At 48.3% G+C, this 25,937-nt stretch overlaps 1 protein-coding gene and 1 pseudogene across 5 annotated transcripts in view; one reads left to right on the top strand and one right to left on the bottom strand.

The window, feature by feature from the left end:
• Positions 1-14,057: 14,057 nt before the first annotated feature.
• Positions 14,058-14,783, bottom strand: LOC143379417 (charged multivesicular body protein 5 pseudogene; annotated as a pseudogene).
• Positions 14,784-22,966: 8,183 nt separating this feature from the next.
• Positions 22,967-25,937, top strand: part of Gpr161 (G protein-coupled receptor 161) — a 32,640-nt gene continuing 29,669 nt past the window's right edge. Inside the window, exons 1-2 of one of the 5 annotated variants that reach the window (XM_076831497.2) lie at positions 22,967-23,118; positions 24,680-24,806. The gene's annotated coding sequence lies outside the window, so the exon portion shown is untranslated. Of the gene's footprint in view, positions 23,119-23,580; positions 23,738-23,983; positions 24,381-24,679; positions 24,807-25,937 lie in introns of those variants that run through there. The other 4 variants (XM_076831501.2, XM_076831499.2, XM_077105093.1 and 1 more) reach the window with 4 other exon arrangements.

Below are 25,937 nucleotides of genomic sequence, written 5' to 3' on the forward strand. Positions count from 1 at the left end.
AACAAACTTTATTTCCAAAACTCCCGCGAACACCACGGCCTTCTCCAGGGACACACCACACCAACAGGAAGTCCCTCCTCTAGAAATCCCTCCTACCGCACTTCCCCAACAAATGGGAACTCTCTGGGAGTCCCAGGAGAGCTCCAAAGTAGCAGGCGGAGGCGGAAAGCAGGGGTCTAATATCCAATTGAATACACATCTTAACATAACCATTATCATCTCAATGGCTTGCTGGGGTCACCTTTCAACTACTGGGCTATGGCTCTCAGCAATACTCCTCTCTCCACATGACATCTTCTTCTACAACAACTCCCTCCTCTCCTCATTCTCCCAGTCACCTGTGCATCTGTTCATCCACCCACCCCACCACCCATCTGCTTATTCATTCAATGAATGCTTACATTTCTCAGCTAGAAGAATAGTATGTAACAGCGTTACAGTGGATGATATGAATAAAATAAGATACTCCCCAACTCCAGGCACCTTGGTCATCTGTGCCAAGTGCCAGGGATGCAGAGAAATTGGGCACATTGCCTGTAATCTCAAGGAGGGTGCTCCCAAGTATAAGAAACACCAAGTAAATGCAACAATGCCACCTAACACCTGGGTAAAAAGATGTTTGCACATGGAATGTTGCAGAGGGGACAGGTAGAGGTTGGGAATGGCTCACAAGGGGGCGGATCCCACATTAGCAAGATACAGTCTACACAAAGGATGAGGAGCAGCGGCTGGACAGGTGGACCAGCACTGGGTGAGTAAGGAGCACCAAGTGTGGGGTTCTGCAGAGATAAACACGCCAGGAAGGTGGTGGGGCAAGAGTCTAGAAAGGTCAGCAGGAGCCCAATCACGAAGGAACAAGTGCCGAGCTAAAGAACTTAGAATTTTTTCCATTGGATGATTAGGGGCCACTGTGTAGACGAGAGGTCATGAGGGCTCGACTTACCTCTTCACAGTGAGATACATGTACCCCACGGTATGGACAAACTGAGCCAGGGTGGAGGAAGCAAATGTCAATGCTTGCATTTATCTCACCCTTTTAAGTCAGTTGCTCTCCTTGCTTGATGATGCACACAATATATCATACATTGGCATGTCTTTTTTTTCTCGGTGATGCCGGGGATCAAACCCAGGGCCTCATGCACACTAGGCAGACATTCTCCCAGTAAGCCACATCCCCACCCTCCACATGCATTTTATGGTAAACAATATTGGGCTTCATGCTTAATATTTTACAGATACTAATGACATGATCAAAACTGTGGGTCATTGTAACGAGACAGTAAAAGAGGAGAGAGAGACAGAAGAACCCTAGGTGACTAAGCATGGAGGAGAGATGTCCAGTGTGGCCAGGTGACCACAAGGCCTTAATCAGGGTGATGGTCAAGCGATGACAAAGGACAGGAACTACCAAAACAAAAGACAGGGGCATGTAAAAAGAGAGAGGAAACATGGATTTCCTGAGTAAAAATCCTGTGAGGGAAAAAATCAGATTTGCTTGAGCTCCCTTTTTCCCCCACATGTGAAGTTTCCCACACAGAGCACCTGGACAAGGAACAATAACTACACTGTGACCTCTGCAGGGGAATATGTGGCCTCGGTCCCCAACATCAACATTCAAGATCCTGTACTGCATCCGCTGTGATTGGATTCAACTGTCTCTTCTACCCCAGAATGATTCTTTTCTGCATGACAGTATAGCATTCAGACAGGGTAATTCGGACAACGCAAATAATTTGACCAAATTGCCCCTCCACAAATCTTCCCTTCACTCAAAAGGGTCAGAGTTTTGTGAACTCTGAGTTTTTTGAGTCAGATCTGGGAATTAGGAGAGGGGCTGTGTCTCCAGTGAACCCAAGTTTTTCTTTTCTCTACTGAGGGCTGTGTTGGTAATACAGATCTAGAAGAGCTTAGTGTGTGGCCCATCATCCTTCCAGTGGAGCATCAGTCACCTGTATCCCTGGCCTACCAAGGCCAGCCGATGAAGCATTTCCCAAGGATGTCGTCTCCCTTTTCACTCATACAATTATTTCATTGTCAAGGTCATGTCCTCTAGACTTCCCAAGGAACATAATTACAAGGTTGGTGAGCAGATTACATACTACATTCTTATCAATCTGTGTCTTTGCATTACTTCTGCATTAGATCAAGTCAAATCTGTATCTGTTTCTTTCAGCATCAGTCATGGTTGGATTCAGGTTTGAGTCTACTGAGAGACAAGTCCCAGTTGTTCCTCCAGTGCATTAAATCCCGAATCTCTAAGTATAACATATTAACACGTTTGGCTCACTCTAAAATTACATTTCTCACATTTTTATTATTTTTATTTTTTATTTTATTCCCACATCTGTTTTCCAAGATTTTGCCAATATAAATTAGCAAAATATTGAGATTCATTTGCCATTTACAAGTGCTCTACCTGTGTTTGACTTTGTCACCTGTCCTGTGACGGTGAGTACAGTTAAGGACACAGTCAATGAGGAGTGCGAGGTTTGGGACACAAGGAGAACTGGCATCCTCTTGCAAATTAGCTACCTCAGCTGAGGCCATGCCTTCAAGCAAGAAGAATCTTCAAGCAAGTCAGAACCAACCTCATCAGAGAAGGGAGGCAATGTTTGGGATGGTGGGATCAGGTAACTTGGTCCTCCCAGATTTCACTACAGCCCTGTTTTCTACTGTTGTACTAAAAGTGTCCTAAATTCACAGCATTTGCAATCCTGAAAATCTAACCTATGTTGAAATTCAGCAACTCACATTCTGCTCTGTCCACCTTACAGCTACACGAGGCCAGAGAAACTTGTGTAGGTGGTCATACAAAGTCCCTGGTTTTCTGGATCACAAGGTACTAGGATTCCATTTGCTTAGGGACCCCATGAAAATGTCCCCTTGCACACCTAACAAAGCCATTGTCCATTACTACTTTCTCCTCAAATGGCATAAGGACCTAGAGTGCTTTATCTCTGATCACCTCTTACTGTTATTTTTCTTCCATGTCTTAAAAAATCCTCTGACTTGCTGTTCCCACTAACTGAACTGAAAAATTTTAAAAATTCCTCAAAAGGAATTGTGCCTATCTCAAAACAAAACAACGGAGACAGCAGTCAGAACACCTGTTCTGTTCTGCACAGGATAAAACTGCCCAGGTAGCAGACAGAGGCAGCCGTTGTGGGAGAACCCAGGGGAGAGTGGGAGCAAGGGGCAGCACACACACAGGGAGGTCTGGAAGGGTCTCTGGGAAGTGAGTGTCTGCAGGGGCCTCAGTACCCTTCATGAGGTAATGATGAGAATATTGAGCACAAAGCCTATCTCTTATGGGGATGGCTCGAGTTACTCTGGGTTCAGAATAAAAGCCTCTTCAAACTAGCTTTAGCAAAGGAGTATATTCTTTTTATATAAAGTGTATCTTTTATATACAAAGGAGTATATTTGGCAAAGGAGAGAGAGAGATTGAGATTGCATTTAAGGATGTGGAGTCACCTCATGGCATGTGAGGAGAACGTGAACGGCCCGTCTTCAGGAAGGAAGGCCGCAGGGCTGGAATGCCAGGGGTGCAGGCTGGCTTAGCTCCTGGCTCACGTCCCAAATTCCCGGCGGAGACAATCGCACTGGCTCCAGTTTGGGTCTGCAAGAGATGGGCCTTGTTGGTACAAGTCCATGGACTCTGAAGAGGGGTTCTCCAAAGTGGACATGCCCCTGCCTCCAGGGCCAAGACGCAGCTCTGTGCTGCTGAGAGGAGGGACAGGAGGTACTGCCAGTACAGGAGCTGGGGTTGGGGCAGGGCAGAAAGAGACAGAGCAGAAAATGGAAGGCGAAAGAGACACTGAAAGAGAAGTTGGGAAATCCACCCTGGCAAGGATCGAGGACACCCAGAAGGATGGATAAGGGGAACCGCAGCCCAAAGTCAGAGTGCACACTAGTGTTTGTGGGCTCACCAGACACGCGGAGCAGGGAACTACTTACTTGGGAATCGTGTCTCTGGTTCTCTCGTGTCTGAGTCATAACCCAGTATTCGCCCATATGGAGGGGGTGACTTAGGAATTAACTCTCCTACTCTGGCTTCTAAGTCATTTCTTAGAATGGTCACCTGCCTGGAGAGCTGCTGAGCAGGAGGCGCAGGCCACGTGTGCCCCCCCCCCCCCAGTGCCTCTCACCTCGTGCTGTGGGCTGATCTCAGCGCTTGGTGGCTTGTGGTGGAGGCCATCTCTGGACTCAGAGCATTACTGGTGTCGACTTTCTTGTCTTTGATGTTATGTTTGGGGCACTGAAGTTGTGATACATGAGCGTGGTGAGGCTTCGCAGTGTATTTATAACACGTGCTCCCATTGTGAGAGCAAGGAACCGTGCAGAGCACCGGGTGGCCATGGGAGACAGCCCTGTGTCGGAAATGCCTGTGAAGGGAAGCCACTGTCCTGCGCCATCCTAACCAGAGGTAACATCAACTAAGGAAGCAACCGTGCCTACTTCTTAGAGCACCTCTGTAGTTTTAGTAAAAACTGGACATTCACTTAGGGACTTGAGAATGACTTGGGGCAGGGGTCGGGACTTGGGAGAATTTAAACATATAAAAACCTTGACTCAAGTCAAGTGTTGCTTTAAAGTTGTGAGAACACTACATAATTCATATGACACTATTAAAAATGTCTTTAAGAGCAATACCCTTTAGTATAGGACAGACTTCTATGTGAACTTTAATTCTGAACTTTAATTCTAGTTCAAAATACCCAACTCTAAAACTCCAGGAGATGAGCAAAATATTACTAAGGAAACCTTTACATGCAAACTTCTGAAGACAGAGATGAAGCGGATGAACCCAGTATTAAAACAACAGCTGACAGAGAAACAGATTAAAACAAAACCAAACTGAACAATATTGGAATTTGTGCTCTTTTTGTCCAGAGAGGCTCTATGGACAAAAGTTTTTCTTACTTTTCCCTACATATTGTTGGTGAGGAAAGTGGATAAAAGAAATGAGCAATTTACTTGAATGGAACTTAAATGGCAAAGGCAGCCTTTCTGAAACCTTAAGCTGAAGGTCACGATTTGGAGCCAGGAGTGAGCCGGTGGAGGACAAGGGTTGAGATCTGAGTGGATCCTCAGTGGGGGCAGGCCCCTCTCATGGTGAATAGAAGCAGGAGGCCACACGTGGAGGTGGGCTGGACACCCGCATCCTGCCACCTGAGTTCCATCACTCAGGTTAAGACGAGAAGAAAAGATCCCAGGGGTTACTACTATCATGGGTGAGACCCATCAGACCATCCTCCTGTCTCAAACTCCCAAATTGCTGGGATTACAGGTGCGAGTGACATGCTCGGCCAGGCAAATTTACTTTTAAAAACAAAAAAGAAACATTGCCTACTTTCATTTGGTGGCACCACCTGAAAAGGAGACTGACTCACAGTCAAGGAGAAGCACCATTTGAAATGCTCAGAGAGACAGGTTCACCATCCAAAGCTGCAGAAGACAATCAGGCCCAGGTTATTATGGACTCCGTTATTTTATCAACATGAAAACAATTATCTTTTCCTAACAGAACTGGAGTTAATTGATTTCTGCATAACCATAATTCAGTTAATAAGTATTTCCTAAAAGGCACAATTAGCAAATCAACTCAATTGCAATATCACATTAAGTTTCCTAATCTCTTTCAATTAACTATCCCTAAGAAATATCTTTTTCTTTTCTCTTAATTTTCCTCCTGGAAAAAGAGTGTGGGAGTCACAGAGGTTCCCTCTCTAAATAAATGGCTACAAAGTGGGTCTGTTGAGAAGTAACTGAGTGAATGGGCCTCTTCCCTCCCTGATGCTAGTAAAATCTCGGAGGGCTGGTTGAGGTTGGCTTCTAAGAGAGTTATACAGTTAAGACAAAACTTCATGGTAAAATGTGAAAAACACAGATGTGAAGTCAGTAAGCCTGCTACCTCCTGGTGGCTCCATCTTAGATGGCGTTTTCAAATCTCTGTTTCTGTAACATAATAATAAAAGTAGTAGTCACGATACTAAGTTATAGTCTTGCTGACCTTGGCTTGCCTGTGACGTGAAGTCCCTTCGTTACCCGTGGTGTCTGAGTGCAGACTGCAATGGTGAAGGGTTCTATTACTTGACCCTGACAGTGCTCTGGAAACCCCCCTGGTTTTCATTCTGTGCTCTGCCAGAAATCTAAAGAGACTCTAGAGTCAGCTTAGGTGACAGAGCAGGTGAAAAACAGGGCCGGGATGGGATCTGGATTGTGCCCCAATCCGAATGTCACGTTACTCTGTGTGTTCCAGGCAGACTGGGCCTGGCTCCTGCTGGATGGAGGGCAGAGACGGCAGAGGAGGGTCACCCACCGCACCCAGGAGCAGCCGCGCTGGAGTTAACTGCCAGGAAAGGAGGAGCAGCTTCAGTAACCACTCATCCCAGAGGCCCCTCACCCTCCACGGTGGAGAGCGCTACCCTGAGACCAAAGGCATCACTTCCCATCTCCCCAAGCCCATAGGTGTGGGGAGGGGGATGCTCCCTCAGCTCTGCCAGGGAAAGAGTCTGCTTCCGGAACTCAACGCCTGCCACTAAGAGGCTGCTTAGAAGAGGCTGGAGGAGGGGAGGGAGACCCCTCAGGGTTAGAGCAAGGGCCGGCTGCAGTCAGGGGAGGAAGAGAACCAAGGGCACCTGAATCAGGACAAAGGATTCAAAGGACTCCAAGTGCTGCAGCTCCTCCTTCAGAGGCCAAGCGCTAGGAACGTCCAGGGAAATGGGAAAAGGAACTGTCAGTGGGGACAGTGGATGCTGGCCTACACCTGCTCTTTTTCAGTCAGCAGCTCTGAGCTGTTTGTCATTGCCCATTTCACATCCGGGGAAGCTGAGGCTGAGAGAGTCCATGACCAGAACCACAGAGAAATAAAGTGACCAAGCAAGATCACAAGGAGGGCTGGGGTGCAGCTCAGTGGTCGAGCGCTGGCATGACGGGGGCCTCGGGTTCCATCCTTATCGCTCAAGATGGAACAGAATATGACAGATATCTGCAGCAGCAGAAGACATATCCTACTCAGACCCCTAGGCAAATAGAGTAGATATTCCCTCCACCCACCCCACACACTCCTCACCCTTCCTTAGGAAAAGATGAAGGCCCTGTTCAGCGTTTCTTAGGAGTCTGCACCTTGGAGGGGCTACCCAGAGCCCTCTACCCTCAAGGGAGATGCAGCTGCTATCATGGTCTGCAGTTGGAGAACCTAGAGCTCGCGACGACGGTCAGTGCTGGACTCAGAATCAAACCCCAGGGACCTGACTCCTCCCACTGCATCAGGTGCAGGAAGGAATCCTTCTCTCTAGAGTCTGCAAGAGTGGTTTCCTTTTTCCTTTCTCTTAAAACAAAAACAAAAAATCCACTACATAATCATAGATTGTGTATTAAATTTTAAAATTCAGGGAGAAATTTACTCTTGGTCTCATAAAAATAAAATATTTTCACTTGTCTTTGTCATCTTCTAGAATGTTCCATTTGCATACTTAAATTTTTACACATTTAACACAATGTAAGAAGTAAAATTTGTAGCCTACATTTAAAAGGCCAGCATATCATTAAAATATCATCATTTTTGTGCATTTTACATATTTTATATATTACATGTGAATACATCCTACGTGTACATTTTACTTCATACACACGGGTACTTTGCCATGATCTGGCTGGTTTTTTTTTGTTTTTTTGTTTTTTTTTTGTCTCTTACAACATCCTTGCCCTCTCCTCGCCCCAAAACAGAAACACTTACAGCCTAGTGTGTGTTTTCTCATTGATTTCTCTCCACTTATACAATCATATAATAAGACAAGAATTGAGGGATTGGTCATTATTTATTTTACATTTTTTTAAAATATACAGTTTCATATACTTACATGCCTATAAAATTTTTCTGATATTGCTTTATTTTCTTAACAACATACATGGTGAAGATACTTCCAGATTGATACCACTTTAACTCTCTCCGGCCTAATACCATAACCCATCATGTGGTTACACTTTATTCATCCTCTCCTCTATGTTTGAGCAGTGCTTTGTTTATATTTTTTCCCAACAATGTTGCAATAAGCTTTCTTGCCTACCTATTTCTTCTATTCTGGTGCTCTGACTCTGAGGGATAGATTTGCAAGAATAGAACCTTCTGGGTAAAGGGCATGTATTGACTTAACTTATTAGATACTGCCAGTTGCTTTTTAAATGACCACAAAAGCATAAACTCGCAGCACTGTATGAGGGTGCAGGGCTCCGTGTTCAAATTCTAGTTCTGAGGCCAACCCACCTCCAGAAGCTCCATTTATGAGTGAGTGGGAGTTTCCCAGACCAATGAGAACCTTCAGAGTTCTACAGGAAATTTCAATAGAAAATAAGGCTTTGGAATGTGAGATCCACTTTCCTGGGGGGTTTATGAAAAGGCGGGAATAGGGGCAAGAGTCAGGAGAGCCATTTATGGAACCCTCGTTGCCAAAGGACTTCAAATTTAAATGTTTCACCTAATAACCCCACAACACTGTGAAGAACAGAGATGCCCGGTCAGGACCGAAAAAGAAAATAATCATCACTCAACCTTAAACATACATCTTATCAGCCCACCCACCCCACTGTTAATATTTGTCTTTTCATACATTTTGTGCTCGCAGCACAGTTATATGGTAGAACATTGCCATCTGTGTGGAGCATTTTAAATTCAATTAAGTCTATACCTTATGTGTGACATATGGCCATCATTCAAGCTGAAGTTGGAAGAAATCTTTCAACAATATTATTTTTTGTAAAAAAAACAAAATCTATGTAGATCAAAATACTTCAGTGAGTCTGATGTTTCTGAGTAGAGAAACAAATTACTGCATTGTATTGGAGAAAATGATTAAAAGTATGTATTATTAAAAGTGAATATGGACCCCGCCAGATGTTTTACAAGCCTCTGCTGGCTCTTCTGCTCTTTCCTGGACTCCTCCCTCCTTCTCCCTCCTGCCCCCCTCCTCCCCTCACTTGCTCAAGCCCAGGAAGGGCAGGGGTTCTCAGGGCAGCTCTTCCTCACCAACCAGCAGCCTGGGTCCTGGGCTGCGGCTTCTGCAGCTCCAGCACTGGCCACTGGGGGCCTCATCGCTGACCTGAGGAGAGGGACAGTGCCTTCTCTGTAGAGTAAGTCTCCTGGTTCCTTTCAAAGAAAAATCCCACCACCACCACCCCCTCCCCCCAAAAAAAAGCCCAAGGGAAAAGAAAGACAAAAGATGCTCCAAAGAGCAAAATGGTTTTCAAGTTTAAGGTGCCCAAAGCCCACGCCTTGCTGTCTTGATGGGCACAGCCTTGGCCTACCTCCTCCGTCTAAGGAAGCACAACCAGGATGAAATTAAACCTGCCATGACTTGAGCGTTAGCAAGGCCCAGCCGCTCTCTCCAGCCATGCCCCTGCCCTGGGGAGATCTCTGCAGCCCATGTGACCTCTGGTTGTCCACCGGCCCACAGGGAAAATCTGGGCCGCCTGCTCCAGTCTGGCCGTTTTGCCCTCAGTCCCCGCGGCAGTCAGTGCAGGAAGCTTTGTCCTCTTGAGCCCCTTCCCTGGGCAGTCCTGCCTCCACTCACCCCTGTGGCTCCCACGTTAGCAGGTCTGGCCGAGGCAGGACCAGAATCCAGGTCCTTTGACTCCAGGGGCTGACATTTATACCATAATCCCCCCTCCAAGGGCCAAGCGTGAGGTGACTTTTTTCTTTTTGAAGGCAATGGCAACCAGAATAGAAAGTTATGATTTTAATACGTGAATAACAATAAGCGATCTTGAGTTCCAAGGCTGAACAAAGTAAATGTTTGGGAATAAATCCACTCTGCCTTCTCCAGTGGCTCAGGTTTTCAGTGAATTTCTTTCTCTCCAGCTTGCATATACTAGTTTTCAAGAACTTGAAGCCTGTGTTGGTAATTTTCTGTTACTACAACAAAACCTGATATAAATCAACTTATAGAGAAGGAACTTTGGACTCGCAGTCTTAGAGGTCAGTCCATGACTGATCACCTGTTGCTTTGCACCTGCGGCGGCACAGCACATCATGGTGGGAGTGTGTGATGGAGGGGGCCAGGAAGTGAAGAGAAAGAGGGAGAGATCAGAACCCACAGCTCCCTTTGAGGGACTGCCCCAGCGACCTAAAACCTCCCACTCGGCCCCCTTCTTTGTTCTTTGGTTTTGAAATGGGGTTTCACTATGTTGCTGAGGCTAGGTTCAAGTGACCCTCCCTCTTCAGCCTCCCAAGTAGGTGGGACCACAGGTGCACACCACCTGCCCAAAGGTCCATTTGATAAAGTTTCTGCCTCCTCCTGACAGCACCAAGCTGGGGGCTTGAACACAGCACCTTTGGGAGATTCCAGGTCCAAACTCAAGTGGAGTTGAGCATAGACATGTTTTGACCTGCTCAGTGTCTCTCCCCAGGCAAGATGCATGCGGGATGTTTCCTGGTGCTGTGGAATGTTTCCCTGTCCCACAGTGTGTGCGACACAAGGATGGATGGGTTTCCACCACCATTCACCAGTGACTGCAGGGGACACAGACGACTGCGGCTGAAGGAGCCAAAGTGGCACAGTCTCTGTGCCAAGCTCTACTCACCAGGAAGCCTATCCACAGCAGGGGTCACGTCCATCCAGGGCAAGCCTCGAAGAGTCTGTGTGAGGGATGAGCCTCCCGGACCAAGGCTGGGAAATAACCTCGATCCCCAGACACTGGCCATGCGGCGGCACCCATCCTGGGTAAACAAGCTTCCACCCACCTCCCTGCGTGTCTCCTGGTGACATCCCTATTACTTACCTCCTGGTCCAGATAGCCATTCCATCTGTCATTCCTTCACAGAGTTATTGTTTTTTGTCCAAAAAGCATACAAGCACACTCTGATCACTTCTTTGGACAACACTCTCTTAGGAAGATCCCCTTGTACATATAAAAGTAACGAACTTCTGGGGCTGGGGATGTGGCTCAAGCGGTAGCGCACTCGCCTGGCATGCGTGCGGCCCGGGTTAGATCCTCAGCACCATATATAGACAAAGATGTTGTGTCCGCCAAATACTAAAAAATAAATATTAAAATTCTCTCTCTCTCCCTCTTTCTCACTCTCTCTCACTCTTTCTTAAAAAAAAAAAATAAAATAAAATAAAATAAAAGTAACGAACTTCTATACTTTCTCCTGGGAATCAATTCTTACCTTAATTGGGTTTCTACATCTAGCCAAAGAGGCCACACAAGAACTTGGGGAGAAGAGGGGCAACTCTCTTTCCTGCCTTGCATATGACACTACTTCACCAAGGGCTGCAAAATGGTGATTCTAGCCGGGCACAGTGGCACATGTCTGTAATCCCAGTGGCTCCGGAGGCTGAGGCAGGAGGACCATGAGTTCAAAGCCAGCCTCAGCAACTTAGCAACACAGCTAAGTAACACAGTGAGACCCTGTCACAAAATAAAAAATGAAAAAGGGCTGGGGATGTGGCTCAGTGATTAAGCACCCAAGGGTTCAATTCCCGGTACCAAAAAAAAAAAAAAAATGGTGGCTCTAAAATTCTGTCCTTCCTTCTGCATTTATTTGCTGGGATTTTTTATTGAGGAAAACTTTTTCTAACTACTCTTTGATTACAGTGAAATGCAATTCCTATAGGAAAAATAGAATAAATGTTTGATTCCTTATCTACTCATTTTTCAGAGGAATAAATTGGTTGCCTAGCAATCACCAATGGTAACAAATAGTCTAAAAAAAAATCAAACATAAGCTCAAAGATTCTTCTGTGTTGAATATATCCAATCCATTGTAATTATCATTCTTTGCGAAACTGAGTTTCCAGATCAGCTCTTTTATCTTTCTTGAAATGACCCCACTGGTGTTTGAAGATGTTCCAGATCCATTTCCTACCCTTCCTGGTCCGTTTCTGCAAGGATCTGAAATGCAAGGTCCATTTCTCACCCTAATGAGGAATGATATTTTGGGGCCACATGTGGCTGTTAGGGGTGTTCATCACTACAAGAGTCCCCCTTGCTTCTGGGTGGTCTTATCTTTTTTGCCTTTTGAACAGAAGTGTTAGGAAATAGTCTAAAGAAAAAGCCGCAAGATCATGCAGACTCTTCATGCAAATTACTCTGTAGGTTTTCATGTATCTGCTCCAACTTCATTCGATCTCTTCTTCACTAAAAATCACAGGTCCTGCAATGGGAACATAATTATTGTTGCCTTTTCTAAGCAATCGCTGTAGGTGTTTCAAACAATGATAGCCAGATACCACTGACGTAAGACAGCTGAGAGGACTTGAGGGGCTTTGGCTCTTGTTTTAAGATTCTCTCTGACCCTAGAACACACCCCACTGGGGAAAGACAGTCCCAGTACTGCACTCCAAACACACTTGGAATCCTTTCTCCATGTTGTTGGGGCAGAAGGCGAAGGTAGCTACACAGAGAAGTCCATTCTAATCCCCAAAACCGTGAGGATGACGAGCTGTCACTCTAGAGCCTGGGTTGTGCTATGTGACCCCGTAGGCCTTTAAATGGGGATATTACCCAGTAGGTCTCAGCCAAAGGCAGGAGCACTTCAAGGCCGGGAGCTCTCCCTGGCTTAAGAGGGAGTGAGGAGGTCCAGAGAGATGGGAGCCGAGCCGGACTGGCCCACTTTCGCTGCTCTGCATCCAGGGAGGCCATGGGGGGAGGGGTGTGGGAGCATCCAGCAGCAGGGGCCCACAGCGCAGGGCAATGGAGACAGTCGCGCCACACAGGGAGCTGAGTTCCACAGCAGCCTGAAGGTGCTTGGAAGCAGAGTCTCCACCAGACCCTCCGTGTAGGAGCCCCACTTAGCCAGCGGTGGCTTTGGCACTGTGACCCTGGGGGACTGGGAACCCAGGGAGCCCCGTAGGACTTCTCCAAACCACAAGGTAACTCATGAGCTCTGGGCTGGTAAATTTGGAATAATGTTTATGCAGTGTCAGAAAAATAATCAAGTTCTTATGCCACCTATTTATTCTAGTTTTTCTCCCATTTTAGGGTTAATTCTTCTTTTTTGAGTTAACTTTTTTCAATTTTGTAAAATATGTACCTAGTTTCAAAGTCAAAATCACATAAGCAAGGACTTCCTCTTGGGTTCCTTCCACCCACTTGTCCTTTTCCCTGATTGGAAATCATCTCTGTATTGGTTTGGGGCTGGTTCTTCTGCTATTCTCTTCTCCTTGGAGGGTGGCCTGCCACTGCTCAGTGCCTGGCTTTTCTGACTGGACCAGGTAGTTTGGAGGCCACTGCGGTTGGGCTACAGGGATCGTCTGTTCTTTTGTGCGACACGATCACAACTTGGTCAGCCAACCCCCTATTGACCCATGCTTGGGCCTTTCAATCTCCTGTAATCACAAATAATTCCAGTTTATCGGTGACACTTTTAATTTGGGGTCTACTCCTGGGAGTGCTACCATTATAGATGGAAGGGCGGATGTGTCTTTATTTGGAGTTCTTTTCCGTCCTGACACCAAATCCGTGGTGTCTTTTCCTTTTTTTTTTTTCCCCTTTTGAAAAATATTTATTGAGTATAAATAAATGTCCTATACATTAAATATTAAGAAATATTCATTATTGATTACAAGTCAGGCTGTAATACTAAGGGAACGACAAAGTCAAAATATCAACTTGTGATACTGTAGCGACAATTCCATTCCAACACTGGACACATGATTTGCTCACAAGACACAACAAAACCTATCAAAAGAGCCATTACTTTGAGCCACCTATATGTCACAATAGAAAATGGTTTTGAATCATAATATGAACAGTCTCAATAATCTTCACTTCATCAATTTATCAGGTCATACTGAGACCGTAGAGTTACACTGTCACAAAATTTAAGATTTCATATCCTTGGTTTTATTTCAAATTGTTATTAATGAGTGAAAATGAGTCATACAAAAGCCAAAGATACTTTTAAGTTAATCTTTCATAAAATAAAAAGAGTCAAATTTTAGTATAAGAAAGCTTCCCCAAGCAATGAATTTCTTAACAGAAAAAAAATAAAAGAGCAGTGTAATTAACCTTTCCTTCAAAGAAGGGAAAGGAACTTAAGTCTGTTATGGAAAATCTGGATATATTTCCTAGTCCCACAATATGTGTTTATTTTACATGTGTACTTGAATGATGAAAGTCTATGAAGCAGGTATCTGTGGCAATCCAAATTCATCCACCAGGACTCCATCCTTGTTTTTTGTGTCAGTGGGAACACCCACTGGAATTGCAGGTGCAGATGCTGCTTCATCCAAGTAAGAACTATCTTCATCAGCCAGAAGCTCACCACCCAGTGCATCCAACTCTGCTTCCAGGGCATCTTCATCTAATTCTGGGGTGCCGTAGCTACAACTTAGTGCTTCTTGAATTTCATTTGCATCTTCCATCATATCCTCTAGCTGGTCTTGTAAATCCTCAATCTGGTCAATTTTCACTTCCTTGTATGCCTTCTTCATTTCCTTTACTCCCAGTTTCATAGCGTCAACCGTAGTTTTGGTGTCCTTCAGTGACTGGATGGTGTAATTGGCTTGTTCCATGTTAAAGGACTGTTGGGCGAGGTTGTCCTGCTGTTGCTCATATACCTGCTTTTGCTTTAAAACCCGCAACGCTTTCTGCTTGACCATATTCTTGGCAGGACCCTCTCTCATCTTTTTTATTTGATCCTTATACTTCACTAGCTCAGCATCCAATCGGGAAATCTTCTTGTCAATGGATTCTGCTCTGCTGTCCACTGTGCCAATGCAGTCGGTCAGGCTGGGCGGTGGAGCCTTGGGTTTCGCTTTCCCGAGGAATCGGTTCATCTTGGGCGGCCGCGAAGAACCCAAACACTCCGTGGTGTCTTTTCCAACACTTCTCCATGCCCCCATTCTCCTACTCCCAGTGGGTGTCCCACAACTTGATTCGATTCTGACACTAACTCTTGCAGTTGGTGTAGACAGAGGGCCCCCCTCCAGACGTCAGTCCAAGTCCCAGACCCCTGGCCCCCAGCCGACTTGACTTCAACTCGGGGTGTCCAGGACCCTCCTCAGGTCCTGGGCACTGTGAGCTCACAGGACTCAGGAGGGTACTTTCGAGGCTCTTGCCTTTGCTTCTGTCTGATGGTCGTGTGGGCAGAGGGGAGAGGACGGAGGGTCGCGGCCCCCAGCGCTGTTTCCCTTCAGCCTTCCTGTGGAGCACCGGCCACACTGTGGAGTGATGCCTCCTGATTAGTGAAATAGGTGCGTCAGTGTAGCTTGAAAAACGGCTTTCCGAGGGACATCACAGACACCAGAGGACACACAAAGACACACCGCCACTCAGGCCCCCAGGCCCTCCCCGCCTCAACATCGCGCTCCTCCTAGCAGAGGTCAGTGTCACCTCCTTCTGCACTTTATCGAAATGGAACCAGCCATGTATGTCCCCGGGCTCTTCTTAAAACTGATCACTGTGCTCTGGAGATTCACGCACACACACACACACACACACACACACACACACCCCGGTGTGTGCAGCTGTGAGGTCGTGGGTCCTCTGTGTGCGGATGTCCAAGGGCCTGGGAAGATCTCCAGGTGGAGACCTACAGACAGGGATCCTCCCGCACCCCCGGGACCGTCAGAGTGGGTCGGCAGGGCCCATCAGAGGCACGGGGCCCAGCAGAAGAGGATTTAACTTGGTTGGGCAGTTACCAAAGCTGGGGTCCAGTGGCTGCTCCCTGCCCCTCCCTGTGCTCTGCTGTGACAATGGGTGAGGCCCTAGACAATGACACGTACTCCCTTGGAAGAGCTAATAGAGCACACGGCAGGCCGGAGGAGACCCGAGCTCAGAGGTAGAGCTCTTGCTCAGCATGTGCCAAGCCTTGATGATCCATAGCACCACAACACACTCTCTCTCACACACACACATACACACAGAGACAGACAGACAGACACAGACACAGACACACAGACACAGACATACACAGACACACACACAGGCACAGACAGAGAGACACACACAGACACACAGAGACAGACACACACACAGAGACACACACAGACACACAGAGACAGACACACGCACAGAGACACACACACACACACATACACACAGAGAGAGACAGACAGACACAGACACACAGACACAGGTATAGGCACACACAGAGAGACACACACAGACACACAGAGACAGACACACATGCAGAGACACACACACACACAGAGACAGACACACACAGAGAGACACACACACACAGACACAGGCACAGGCACACACAGAGAGACACACACAGACACGGACACACCGAGATACACACACAGACGCAGACAGACACGAGACATGTGGCACATGAGGCGGGGAGGAAGAGGGAAGGTACTGGGGAATGAGACTGAGGAGTTACGTGCAGGTACAGATGTGGCATGATGAATCCCACGCTTGGGTATAATTATAGTGCACCAATTAAAATTTTTAAAATACCCACACATTCTCTTAGCAATATGGTGAAAACCTGTAAATGAAATGAAAAACCTTGTCAGACCTTAAATTGGGACACTGATAGGGGCACACGTATTCTCAGTAAAGGGCCCAGGAAGTTGTGCTGAAAGACCCCAGCCCAGAAACCCCAGGCCCCATTGTGAAACCATCAGGGCGTGTTGCTAACCCACTAAACACCGGAGAGGTCTATCTGTTAATCAGTTAAGGGTAGTCTATTGTGAAAGGACAGGATGGTTGGAAAAAGAACAAAAAAAAACAGGTCCCAGGGCATTCTTAGGCAAATAGGAACTGATAACATAAAGTGAAGAACAACTTTGCCCTTTAGGTAATCTATATGCTGGGTTCAAAATAACCAATAAGAAACCTGTTGCTTACCGCGCGCGCGAAACCTGCCCCATTATCCTATAAAAGACCTGTACCCCAAAGCCCGGTGTGCCAGTTCACCAAAGCTCCGGCTGAGGTTTTGCTGAGCACCCACAGGCGTCTGTGTCTGAATAAACCTCTTGCGTTTGCAGCCAGTGCCTCGTGCGTCTTTCTTGGACAGGGAATCGGTGGGTCTTTCAGTGCTGTGTAGAGCTGGGTGCATAGATATGTGTCTGTGAACGCTGGTTTATTTACACACACATACACTTGCAGTGAAATAATGAATATGTTTCACCAATGCTAAGAAACAGTGTTTGAGATATTCTTTCACATTTATCATCTCTGAAATCATGCTGCTTCTCGCTATCAGCGGTATCTTGTAATGGATTATTTGATGAAATATTCTCTCTCTCTCTCTCTCTCTCTCTCTCTCTCTCTCTCTGCATCTGACAGGCCCACTTCAAAATCCTTTTGTTCGTGTGCTGGGGATGGAACCCAGGGCCTCACTCCTGTTGGCAAGTGCTCTGCCGCTGAGCTAATAATCCCCAGCCCCAACTTTAAGTTCCCGCCCCAGCGGGTGTGCGCCCCAGCGGGCACCCACTCTCTCTGCCACAGCGGTCACCTGCCCTCCTGGAGGGGGCTTTCACAGCTTCTTTTCTAACTCCCAGCTCTTATTCAGTGTTGGCTTTTTATCTGACTTCCTACTTCCTGAGGAAGATGGAAGCCCTGGAATGTCCACAGACCAGTGCCCAGGGCGGCCCCCCCAGCACCCAGATGACTGTCCCTGCCCTGCCTCAGCCAACCCGGCACCAGGCACAGTCTGGCCGCCTGCCAGCAGTTTCCCCTCTCTCTCCTCCATCCTTTCTACGTGATTGTTACTATCAGTGCAGAAACATGCTGTTGTCTTCTCTGTAAGAAGAAAACAAGGGCCAGGGCTGTGGCTCCGTGCAGGAGCACCGTTCTCGCATGCATGGGGCCCTGGCTTCCATTTCCAGGGGCAGGAAGAGAGGAAAACCTACCCTTGGCGCCCCCTTCCACGCCAGGCCGTACCGGGGGTCTTGCACAGGCACACACACACTTTATGAAAATGGAGTCGTACTACTTTAAAAACTCCTCACTTTCTGCACTCACCCAGTTTCTCTCCTTTCCTCACTATTAAGCTGGCTCCAATTGGGCTTTGGTCCTTGTACTCTGCAAAGCCCTCTTGTCAAGGTCATGAATAACCTCACCAAGTCCGGTAACCTAGAGGCAATCTGTACGCTGAAGAGCCCACAGTTTGTTTTTTTTTTTTTTCTTTTCTTTTTTACTATTTTTTAGTTGTCAATAGATCCTTATTTACTTATATGTGGTGCTGAGGATCAAACCCAGGGCCTCACACATGCCAGGCAAGCGCTCTGCCACTGAGCCACAACTCAGGTCCCCCGAAGATCCTGCATTTACCTCTGTCTCATACCTGTTTCCATCATCCCTTGCTGGGAGCCATCAGCCAAGTAGGTATGACAATCTCCTTGCCAGCTTACTCCCATGCTGTCTAGTGGAAGGACTTCTGAAAGGTGACCTTGCTCAAGGACCAGGGCAGGATCCGTGTTTAGGGTGTTCCCCCTTTAGAATAGGGCGGTTTAGCATAATAGGAGATTAGGGTGTTCCCCCTTTAGAATAGGGCAGTTTAGCATAATAGGAGATTAGGGTGTTCCCCCTTTAGAATAGGGCATATCCTGCTGCTGAGTTCCTCTTGAGTTCTTAGGGTCAGACAGTATATTTTGGGAGACAGAAGCCCATGCAGAGTGGATTTGGGAGAGAGTGGATTTGGGCAGAGAACGTGGATTTCCCCAGAACGTGTTTGTAGATGGCCGGTGTGAGTTCGAGAATAAAGAATTGCTGTTTGAATCTACAAGCTGTGTGGCGACTCGTGATTTGTGCCCAGCCAGAGACTGCGGCAATCCCTCCCTGGATGACCAATAGACAGACGTTGCAAACAACATGACCAACCAAATCTCTGACCCCCGTCATTAATCTCCATCTCAGTCTCCATTTTTTCTACTAGTGGATGTTTAAGGACCCGGGATTCCATCCCCAGCACCGCAAAAAACAAAGCAACACAAAACAAAACAACAACAGAACATGCACAGGTGCACACACACACTTTATAAAAGTGCAGTTGTACTATTTTTACATTTTGGGGAGCTTTTTCATTTACTATATCATGGACAACTTTTCATGTCAACATAGCTCTTATTTCATTGGTTTTTAGAGATGTTAACTACCTAGAGATTTTTTTTTTTATTCTAGCAAAATTTCTCAATTTGTTTGACATATTTGGGAAAGGAACTGGCTTAGTTTGCCTTTAATTATAAAGAAAGGAATAGTGAAGCAAGTTATTTGTAAATTGTGTGGGGCGGAAGTTCGAGGGGTCAAATCTTGGGTCTCATACATTCTAAACAAGCACTCTACCACTGAGCTCTATGCCCAGCCCTACTTGTAAATAATATTACTAATGAATGTGCAATTTTAGAAAATAAGTACTTCCATATTACTATCTAATAAAGATAGTAAGAGAGAAGTCTCATTTACTTTAAAACTAGGGAAATACCTCAGAGGCCATCCTTTCCCACTGCCTGAACCAGCTTTGGGGAAAAGCTCAGAGCTCTTTCAGTGAGTCCACTCCTGCTCCCCAGGTGCTCCTGCCAGCCCCCAGAAGTGTGCATTGCACACACAGGTCGGACTTAGGAGGAGCTGGAGAGGCTGCAGTGCAGAAACTCGAGTCCCTTCCAAAAGTGATCTCCATTAGCGAATTTTTAACAGCTTTATTCAGTTTCTCTACGAGACTTGGAAGTATTCAAATCTATTTCTTGCCGATATCTACCTCTCACGAATTCAGCAGGACCCCATCTCCCTGCCCTGCCTCCTCTACTTTGTTATTTAACACTGATGTGGCCCTAAGTGTCAGTCCCTATTCTAAATGCCTTGCAATTCTGGAATCATTTGATCCCTGTAGGAGCTAGTACACAGTCTACCTCCTGTACGTGTGTTCATGTGTGCCCACGTGTGCACAGGGGCACCTGCATTTATTGGATGCCTGCTGTGTATGCTGTTTCCCTGCACTGTGTGGGTCTGTCTTCACCGGCATCCAGTGAGTTAGGTACAGCTTTGATTCCAGGTAAGAGGTACAAATCCTAAAGCAGGGAAGAGCTCCCGGAGAGGTGCGTTTGCCTGCTCTTCCTCGTGCCTGGGTCTCAGTTCGATAGGCCACATTGGGTCTGTGTCTTTCTTTGTAGGATTCCTCCAGCATTTTCTGGAAGCAAGACAGAACAGAAAACTGCTTACATAAAGGATATGATGAAAGAAGAAAGAATCACGCTGGAAGGTCAAACGTGGGGTCCCAGGCATCTGCACCAGCTGTGGGCCCCGGGGGTGTGATGCAGTGTTCTGGGCCCTGTCCCTGAGCGGCCAGGTTTGTCAGAGAAACCACGCTCAACGGAACACACCCCGGGGCAGAGTGGTTCTGCTTGCCCTCCTCTTCTGTGCTCTGCAAGTCTGGGCTTTGCTCGGGCTGGCTTCTCCTTGTAGTCCAACAGTGGCTGCCCAAAGCTAGACCCACAGGCTTCATTTACAGCCACCGAGACAAGACGTCCAGCTGTCCAGGGTCCTCAGCAAAATGTCTCTGAGGCTTTCCTCTGCCCAGAGAGTCTGGAGGCTGCCTCCTAACCTGAACCACCACGGCGGCTGAACACAGGAGACGCTGGCCCGCAGAGCCCAACTCTGGAGCTCGAGTGAGACCCACATTGTACAAACCCCGTGGCTGACCCCAGAGGAAGCAGTGGTTTCCCAAAGGAAATTTGAGGGTGTGCTCCCTGCGGCAGAGGGAAGGACAGAGGGAACAGATGCGGAATAGCATCGCCCTGTGAATGGGTCCTGGGACCCGCTTCACAAACCACCCCCAGGGCAGGGGGTTCTCTTTTCACTTTCTTGATGATGGAGTCCAACTTATTAAAAGTCTCTCTGTTGCACATGCCTGTGGTGTGGATCTGAGAAATCTCAGGCGATTCTTCCATGCCCTGCAGCTTACGGACCAGAGGTTCCTGAAGATAGCATTTATTTATTTTTGTCCTCATTTATTTTAAAAGTTTTGTGAGGCTGGGCCCTGGCTCTGCCCGGGCGAGAGGGAAAGCTCTGGGTGAACTCCGTGGAGGACCTGCTGTCCCGCAGTTTACCAGAGGACGCCTCCTCCAAGCCAATGCTCAGAAACAAACAGGACTAGATTGTAAATTGGGAGGCGTTTTATAAAGAAAAAGCACAGGGAGCCGAGGTGGCCGGGGGGACAGGGGTGTTAAGGAGCCTCTCTCATACTGCTCAGGGAAGGGCACATTGGAGCTGCCATGGGGTCAGGGAGGATGCCTTGGCCTGGGGAATGGATTGGGGGTACTCGTGCTAGTTTTTGTGGCCTGATGGACTGAAGTGACATTTTATATAAAAGAAGTCTCATCAAAGGTGGATTCTTCAACACACACTTGGGATTCAGTTGGATGAGGCCTGTTATTATCCTAATGAAGAAGTCTTTGGAGGATCCTTCAAAAGAATGGCTTATAAAACTAATTTGGGAGCTGGGTGTGGTGACGCAAGACTGTAATCCCAGCAGATCTGGAGGCTGAGGCAGGAGAATTGAAAGTTCAAAGCCAGCCTCAGCAATTTAGCAAGGCCCTATAGCAACTTAGCAAGACCCTGTCTCAAAATAGAATATAAAAAGGGCTGGGGATGTGCTCAGAGGTTAAATGCCCCTGGGTTCATTCCCTGGTACCAAAAAAAAAAAAAAAGAAAAGAAAAGAAAAGAAAAAGAAAGAAAGAAAAGATGGGGGAGGAGAATTTCTTGTTTTGAAAAATAAAATTAAATTCTTGCACAAAATCAGTATTGTGTTTTTTCACACAATAGTTACTTATATATAGTCACCTAAACATATAGTGAAACACTTTGATAACAATTTTTCTATTTGCATCTAACCAAATGCTGCTCATAGCTTGATATTAGCTCTAGAAGAAAAAAAGAAACAATCTTAAGAGAGCAATGGAAACATGAATTCCTTGGCAGCAGTTTCTATCCCTGAATGCATGGTGAGTTCTGAGGGTGCGAGCTCTGGGGTAAAACATCTTTGTGATTAATAATATATTTGATAATGAGCAGGAGGAAAAAATATGCTTTCCACTGAAGGATTTAAAATGAAACAGAGTAAGCTGGGAAGATTGCTGAGTGTAGAGGATAGCTTTTGCATCTTGCAGGGAGGTGAAGCTGGAAGAGCCATGCTTGTTTGCTTTGGATTCTCATTTCCTCAGCGCTGGTCTGTGGCATATAGTTTCTGATCTCCTTTGCATACCCACTTTCCAAAGGACTTAGTCCTCAGACTCCATGACACTGGGAGATTTACTTGTGCTATCTCATTTAACCCTTTCAACCCCACCAATAGGCAGGTATGAGTGTCCCCATTTTATAAATGATTAAGGTGAGACTCAAGAAGGCTAAGGAACCCCCCAGAGCTGAGCTGGCGACTGAGTCAGTGTAAATTAGATCAATAACCAGGGATTTCAGAACAAATGTCTGAGATACTCTTGAGAATAGCCTGCTTTGAGCTGCTTCAAGCATCTGGCTTGCTGGGTGACCTAGACTTTAAAAGGAGCTCAGCTCCAGCTTCTGACCAAATAAAGCATCTATCCCATGGGAATAGTAAGGCATCCGTTTCCTTTTTTCCTCCTCATTATCCCATTTGTCCCTTAAGCAGTCTGGGTGTTTGGCAGGTGCTAGAGAGTAAATTATTGTTCTAAATGGTGCCTCAGTGGCCCAATAATAACAAGGAAGCCGCTCCAACGGATGGTATCACTCTGTAGACAAGAGCATAATTAATGCGTTTATTAAAGCCGACGGATCCGGGGGAGTTGAAGCCCTGCCCAGAGCAGGCAGCCCTTTCTGCTGGAGTTGAGGGCTGGGCTTTGGAACTTCCTAGCTGACTGTTCTGCTGCCGTTTTCAGGGTTTCGGTCTGTTTTCTCTTTTCGTAGCAGCTGCACGGCTGGCTTCAACTCCCCCACCCCCAGACCGATGCGTCGGGGACGCAGGAGGCTGGGGACAGGCAGAAAAGCGGGGCGCGGCAGGGGACGGGGGGAGGCGCCCTGGTGGCCTGGGAGCAGGCCTCGGGGCCGGGGGGAGGCGACCGCGTCGTAACTCGGTTTACACCACCGCCCGCTCCCACCTCCTGCCGGACTGGCCGGCGGCGGCCCTGCGCCGTGTCCCCGGGTCCCGCCAGAGCCGGGCGGACGGCACCGACTGGTCGGCATGGAAGGTGAGCGGCCCGCGACGCCCGGGGACGGGGGACGGGGACGGGCGACAGCCGGCCCGGGAGGAGTCCGAATGGCCGCGGCGCCGGGGCGGGCGGGGACGGGGCGCGGGCCGGCGGCGAGGAGCCGAGCGGGCGCGGAGACAAAGGGCGGCGGGCGCCGTGGGGCGCGGGCGGCCGCGAAGTTCCGGGCGGCGGGCCGCGTGGGGCGGCGGGCGGGGCTGAAACCCGAGACCCGCGTCCCGCGCGGCCCGGGAGGGAGCGGCGGCCGGTCCCGGGGAGAGCGCGGGCCGGACCAGGGCCGCGGGGACGCCGCGGGGAGCGCGCCGAGCGGGCGAGGGTCCCCGCGGAGGCTGTCCCCGGCCGCCGCGCGGGGCCCGGGGGCGCTGCAGCTCTTTGTGGGCCCGGGGCGCCCCTCCCTCGGCCAGGGGCCGCCCAGGCGCACCCACCCACGGGTCCCCTGCGCCCCCGGGCCCCCAAAGTCCTCCGGGAGGGGACAGCCGGTGCGCTCCCGGGACTCGGCGGAGGAGGGCCGCGCCCCCCGGGGCAGGGGGCTCCGCGCTCCGCCCCGGGATCGGGCGTGGGACGAGGTGGCCGCGGCCGTCGGTGGGATCCGCGAGGACAGGTGAGCCCCCTTCTCTGGGAGGGGACCAGGGGCGCAGTGTCCCGTGCCTTGGCGGCGGGAGCGTCCTGGAGTCGCCCGGAGCCGGGGTGGACGCCTCCGCCCCCCAGATCTGCTCGCGGAAGATTCGTTGGGTTGGGGGTCGGGGGTCGCTGGGCCTAAGGCGCATGGAGTGTGAACGGGGGCTGGAGGGCTGGGATGATGTCTGGAGCGTCTGATGGGTCGGCTCCCAGTGACCACGCAGGCGGTGGCACCGCTCAGGGCTGTGAGAGGCTGCATTTTGTCATTGTACCTTCCCTCCGTTTTGCACAGTGCTCCACCAGCGGGTCTTCCGACCCCCCGCTGTGAGGTAGGGAGGTGGTGTGAGTGTGCAGGATCTGTCCAGGGAGGACACCGAGACCTCGGGCCAGCCAATCTCACCGCATCCCTGCGCCCCTTCCCGGTGGAGCCGGCAGCCAGTGCGGCCCGGCCTCCGAACCCGGCCTCCACAGGAGCTCTGGACATCTGTGCTCACCGCAGGCCAGCGGAGAGGTGAAGGCCCCGGACAGGGCTCTTCATCCACCCTAACTGGGAGGCCAGCCGTGGCCCCATCACTTCTTCAGAGGGCGCCTCTGCTGTGCTCGTCCGTCCACCTTGTACCTGTAAGGTGCTACAGCTTCTTGATTCAGTCTCAGGACAGCCCTGTGACGTCCCATCAGCTCTTTAGTGGGCGAGGAGACTGAGACTCTGGAGAGGTCAAGGAATCTGCCCAGCTTGCCCTTGAGGCCAGGACTTTTGACTGGGCACTACTCTACTGGCCTTCGGGTTCCACACGGGGGTCCCTGAACTCAGGACTTCTCCCTGCCTTCCAGAAACCATGATCCCACAGAAAGAAGCCTTCTTGGCATTTTGAAACTAAATCCAAGGTCTCAGAGTACCCCAAATCCATCTCTCTTTGTGTTGCAGGCTCGCGCACCGGGAGTGCTCTGCGCAACCCGGACACCCAGCCGTCAGAGGGGCGTGAGTTCTGCGTCTGGGTTGTGGAACACAGAATGGGCTGAACTGGAGCCGACCCAACCGGCAGCCAAAGGAGGTAGAGTTCTGTGGGGTACCCCTCCGCCAGTAGGTAGTGGAGGGCGGTGCCAAGGCTCCCCGCAGGACCACCCACCCACCCACACAGCTCAAGGGCCTGCCCTCTGGGCTCCACGCTCAGTGTTCCCTGCTCAGAGTTTTGGAGAAACGCGAAATTTTTTATGGAAAAAAGTTCCATATTTTTAAATCTGTCAACTAACTCAACATTCTGAAGAACGTACAGGGTAACTGAACTGTGTGCGCAGGCTGGTCCCGGCCCGCAGGTTGCCCGTGGGCAGCTTCTAGTCCACCCTTTGGAAGCACTGTCTTTCTAAACTGCCTTAAAGGCTGACTGGATGGAAGGAATGGTGTCTTCATGCAGTTTTTCTTTAAGAACAAAAAAGAAAGCCAACAACTTAGAGATAGCCATCAGCTCTGCTGGCGGAAGAAGGGTTGACCTCATGACTCAATTCTTTATTTTATCAAATAGCACTGGGGATTGAACCCAGGGGTGCTCTACCACTAAACTATACCCCAGCCCTATTTTTAAATTTTATTTTGACATAGGGTCTCACTTAATTGCCTTGGCTTTCAACTTGCAATCCTATCTTCAGTTATAACTGTGGGACCAACCGGAATATAGTGGATATATACTTTGAATATATACTTTTAAACATATATAAATGTGGGACATATATAATAATGCCCTGTGGTTTGCTTTTTCAATTTAACAATATAACTTGGAAGTCTTTCAGTATCAGTAATAGATGTTTTCATTCATTCTTTTTAATGGCTACATAGCATTTCATAGTATGGATTCATTATAATTTATTTAAACATTCCCTGTCCATGGGCTCTTAAATTGTTTCCAACCCTGTCTTTGTATCATTATTGATCTATGTGCATGCAGAGAGTCTTTCCAGGTAGAAATTGTTCCTAACAGTGAAATTGGTTGGTTGAAGAGAATGCATATTTAAACTATTATTTAAGGAGAGTTCTCTTTATTTATTGATGTCTTAGAGATTGTGCAGAAAAGAAATTTAATTGATTAGCTTATTTAGCTTAGTACTTGTTTGGAGATAGTATATTTTAAAGGTACAACATTGAAAGTTCATGAAAGGTAACATCTCCCCCCTCCTGTTCACCAGCCCTC

This window comes from Callospermophilus lateralis, chromosome 13, assembly GCF_048772815.1.
Source record: "Callospermophilus lateralis isolate mCalLat2 chromosome 13, mCalLat2.hap1, whole genome shotgun sequence".
Classification (NCBI taxonomy): Eukaryota; Metazoa; Chordata; class Mammalia; order Rodentia; family Sciuridae; genus Callospermophilus; species Callospermophilus lateralis.